The sequence below is a fragment of the Chenopodium album genome, chromosome 20, assembly GCF_948465745.1.
Source record: "Chenopodium album chromosome 20, dcCheAlbu1.1, whole genome shotgun sequence".
NCBI lineage: Eukaryota > Viridiplantae > Streptophyta > Magnoliopsida > Caryophyllales > Amaranthaceae > Chenopodium > Chenopodium album.
In genome coordinates this window covers 18,734,338-18,739,402 of record NC_137853.1, presented here as the reverse complement: position 1 = coordinate 18,739,402, position 5,065 = coordinate 18,734,338, and positions in this window count along the sequence as shown.

Here is a 5,065-nt window from a genome sequence, read left to right as displayed (position 1 = left end):
ATAGACAATCTCTTCTTTACCTTGAGGGACCGTCGAAGGTGACCTTGCTTCGTCATCTTCAAAAATTTGTGACATTACCTCGCCACGGCCGCATTTTGCCACTAGACAACTCCTCTCTATGATGGGATATCGCCAAAGAATCATTCTGCATATTGACCCTTAATATATTTATTATTGTTATTTTTGTTTGTTCCAATGCTTCAGGTGCTTCTATCTTTGTAAACCATTATTTCGGTGCTTCTATCGAACCATTATTTCGGTGCCTTGTTATGAGCCAATACTTAGGCGCTTTAAGCTAAGTGAGACGATCTTTCATCAAGTCGATCACTTAATGCAATCGCAATCAAGCTGATTAAATCATGTCAATTTTTCTTAAAGGGGCTAACTGGCGTACCAAGGAACCCAAACAGCTAAAATAGGCCCACAAAGTCATAATGTGGGACCCGGAAACCTGTCGCCGCTCCAGCGCTGGCCAGAGACAACTGTCGCGAGCATTTGCATCTGTCGCCTTGCGATAGAGTCTGTCGCCTTGCGACAATTCTGTCGTTTGGCGACAGAATCGGGGTTTTAAAACCCGTCTTCTTCTACTTTCTCATTTCGCTGTTCTGCTTCTTACGTTTCGCAAAAATTTCAATTTGCTCGTTCTTGCTCATTTCTCAACCAAATTCGCTCAAACTTGTTGCAAATCAAAGCTTTTCTCATCTATTTTCCCGATCTATGTAAGTTTTGCTCAAACTCTACTCGGTTTTTGATGAATTATGCGTTCTTGTTCGCGAATTTTCGAAAAATTCAAAAATGTTCTTGCTTAATTTGCTTTGTTTGTTGAATTTTATGCCTTGAATTCGTTTAATTATGCTTGTATATTACCTTGGGAGTATTTTGAGACTTGTTTGAATCAATTTGGTGAAGAAATGAACGATTCACCATTGTTGGACCTCTTGAGGTCGTGAAGAACAATGTGGGTCGTTCTTCGCATTTTTACTGCTTTTGCTTGTACAATTTGTCACAATATTCGTCATATATTTGCAAGAAATTGTTTGTTTGCTTGAAAAATGTTTTCATGCTTAGTTGAATATTTGCTCTGTTTTAGTACTACGTACTCTGTTTTGCGAACATAGTATCATGCGGCTTAGGCGAACCTTAGGTAATGTAGAGCCTTAAAATTAATTACTTTTATATACTTTAGCATGCCTAGACGACGTGGTTCTGGTTCTCGATCGAGAGACCCGCGTCGAGAGGACGAGCCTACCAACGAGGGCGAGGACGTGCCTTCTACTTCCAGGCTGGGTCTCATGCCAGATTGGGACGAGCGCACCTTGTTCCATGCACCAGTTCACCTTCTGTCGGAGCGGGTCCGACGTGGTCTTGTGAGCGGGAGGACCCGTAGCAACGGCTCGGGTAACTCCACCATCAGTTCTTTGTACGACAACTTCATCAGTCGTGATGAGGGTCTTCGTCGTCTTTGGGAATCATGTGGGTTGACTCCTCTTCTACTGGCCACCCGGGCCATGTTTTCATACGATGGGGGTAACCTCGTTGTTCGTTCTTTGGTGGAGTTCTTTTGGGACACCACCAACACTTTTCCCTTTCCTTGGGGTGAGATGACGGTCACTCCAGCCTCATCACGGGGTTAGAGTTCCAGTCTACCCCTCTTCCGTTTGACGCCGGTGTCACTGTCTATTCGCCGGAGGTTCAGGAGTTGTTGGGGCCGATTGTTGTTCGGGCCCAGGCTGAGGCTCAGTCGGGACAACTGAGTTCCCGATGCATTCGTCGCTGCACATTGCCTACAGCTTTTGAGGATGACGCCACCACCCGAGAGCAGCGGGTGCGCATCTTTGTGCTGATTCTACTGTCAGGGACGTTTTTCCCTGATCGAGGTAGTAGAGTACTTCTTTACTACATGTCCGCCGTTCGCGACCTTCACTTGGTCGGGACATATGAATGGGCCAGCATGGCTTATGCGGACTTTCTACTGGGCTTGCGGCGTTCTTGTCGTCACAAGGCCTTGTCTGGAGAGGTGGCCCTTTCCAGCTTTTGGAGGGTCGTAGAGGTACATCTATTTTCTTTTCGAGGTTTAACTCTAGATTTAGAAGCATAATCTTTACTGAATTTTGTCTTTTCATATAGATCTGGTTCTACGAGTACTTCCCCGCACTTGCGCCTGCGAGGCCTTCTCCTCGCGTGCTCCCCATTGCTGCTAGTTGGGGAGGCCGCAAGGGTCCACCGGAGGTGCTATGCCTTCGAGAGATGATCCTCTCGGTAAGTTTCTATAACTTATACTTTTCTTTCATCACCTTTTGGTATTAGTGCCTTATTTAGTGATTTTTGCAGGAGCCCAGCCCGGTCTATCGACCTTGGGCTGCTTTTCCTATTCCTGCACTGGCGGCGCAGTACACTGCTGAGCGTCGTTACTTTCTGGGGAAGTACGATGCGGTGATCTACCTAGGGGAGAGGGTAGCCATCCAGCACTCCTCAGACGTTTTTGTGGTTCCTGCTCCTCCACCTCGGCATATGTTCCACGATGCCTTGCAGCGGGATCGTGCCAATGGATCTTCTCGGGGTACTCCTTGGAGGTCTTACGTTCTCCTCGAGCAGAGTTACGAGGAGGACCTGCTACCGTGCTAGCGCCGGCTCCTGTCCTTTTAGAGGAGGCTGCGGTATGCTTTTATTCATTTGATTTGTCTTTCTTTAGGTAGCCCCCAAGTATTTTTCTAATCTTTTATTCTTACCAGGCCGGTCCTAGGGAGTTTATTCCCCCCGAGGATGTCCATACGTTACCAGGGCATGTATGGGCCGATTGAGGAGCTCATTCCACCAGCTCTAGAGGGGGAGCAGTTCGTGGAGCGTTCTATTCCCCGTCACCAGACTCGAGTAAGTAACTTCACATATCTTGTCTTTATATTTGCTTATAGTTGTTATTGACTTAGTTACTTTGACAGTTTTCTCGCGAGGTGGTGACAGCTATGGCTAGGTGCATTGACGCCTTTCGCAGCCAGCTCGTGAAGTTGCGGAACCGTGCTACCTGTCGTAGCAACGACGTTGAGGAGGTATTATTCCTTACATTTAGCATCTTTGTCTTGTCTTTTATTTGCATTTGCTAACTTTGATTTTCTTTTGCAGGGGCAGCCTATTCTTTCTCCATGCACTCGGTCGAGACCCGAGCCTAGGAGAGAGACTACTAGTTCCGACTCGAGGCGTTGTCGGACTACTTCCGGTGGTCGGGGTGGTCGTTCTGAGGCCGCCGCTGTAGAGGACTCGGCGTCATCTCCTGAGGACGTTCCGACTGGGCCTATCATCCGAGGTGGGATGGGTGGTGGGAAGTACGAGTTTGGCTCGTCGTCGCAGCAGCCTTTGCAGCCCCAGCCTCTTTCTGTTGGGTACCAGGGTTAGGTTAGGTGGCCTGGCCCTGAGTTGCAGTTTGCGCCGTCTGGTGGTTCGGGAGATGGTGATGGACATACTCCACGGAGTAGGACTTTCTTTGATACTTTTGGTGTCCCTCACGATTTACGACCTCCGGCACCGTAGTTGTACCTGTATTTTTATTTATTTTGACTTTGTAGGACTTTGCCTATTTTATTTACATGACTCATATATTAGACATTTTTTATATATAGGCACTTATTATTTACTAAACATTTTACCTTCTTATTTCCATTTTTTATTGTGCGTGTGAGTGTGTGAGAAAGTGTAATTTTGCGCAAAATTTTCCATCATTTTTAATATTAGTGGAGGGTACCGACTCTCTCCCCCAAAAAGGAAAAAATGAAAAAATGAAGGAACAAAAGTATAACTACTGAAAATAAGCATAAAATTAATTAAGCTTAATAAAATAATAATAATAATAATAATAATAATAATGATAATAAAAAAAATAATAATAATAAATAATAATAATAGTAAGGGTAAAAAGGTGTATGGATAGGAAAGGAGAAAATAATAAGGATAAGTCAAGTCAAAGTCGAATTCGGGCAATGAAAACACGGTTTCCAACGCATAACAGCTGTCGCTGCTAAGAAAATACTGGCGCCACGAAATTAAACCTGTCGCCACGCGACAGACTTGTCGCTCTGTCGCGTGGCGACAGAGTTACTTTTCCTATTTCTCACAGGAGTTGAATTCTGCCGTGAAAAAAGCTTATAAATAGCCCCGAATCCTTTGTTTTTTGCATAATTTAACCAGTTTATTAATTAATTAAATTAACTAGTAATCATGCCTTTAGCTAAAAGAACTTTTTGCGGATACATGAATGAGTGGTGTCGTCTTTTAACTTCTAAAGAGAAAAAGGAATTAGATTCTTTCCATATGGGGGGTATGTATGGTGTAAAGGGGGTGAGTTTTGACATAGACTTTATTTATTTTGCCATATACTATTGGGACATTAATACTCACTGTTTTAGATTTTTCCATGATGAAATATGCCCTTTACCGGAAGAATTTGGAGCCATTATAGGCTGTTATTCCACCGATCTTGCGGTAATGCCTAGAGTAAGTGAATACTATTATAAAGATTTCGAATGTTTCTTTGATCTAAGGGGCATGGATTTAAAAAAATATAGTGCATGGCAATGTAGTTGATTTGACAGAATTTGCACGTTATTATTTTGACAAACCTAACCCTAGATTTCATGTCTATAAAAGAAGAGCTTTCCTCTTTTGCATGTTTAGCCAACTTCTTTTCATTAGTGGTAAAGATAATGAAGGCCAGCCAATAATCATATCTGTTATAGAACAAGTTGAATCCGGGAGAAACCTAATGCCACTAATTGTTGGAGAGACTATGTTGTGGCTAGATGCATTGAGAAAGAATCCAAAAGCACCTTTTCGAGGTTCTCCAATTTTATTACAGGTATAAAATAATACTATTCTTAATTACAAGGAATTAAAAATATTTTTACACTGTAATACTAATCAAATATATGTTTACAGATATGGCTCATGGAGAGGTTAAAATTTATTAATCCTCCTGATGATATACACAAATACACTCCCAATTGCATAGTCCGGCGAAAGAAACGATTCTTGAGGATAGGTCGCCGTGAGTGGAGCAAGGTGTTTGCTGCTGGTG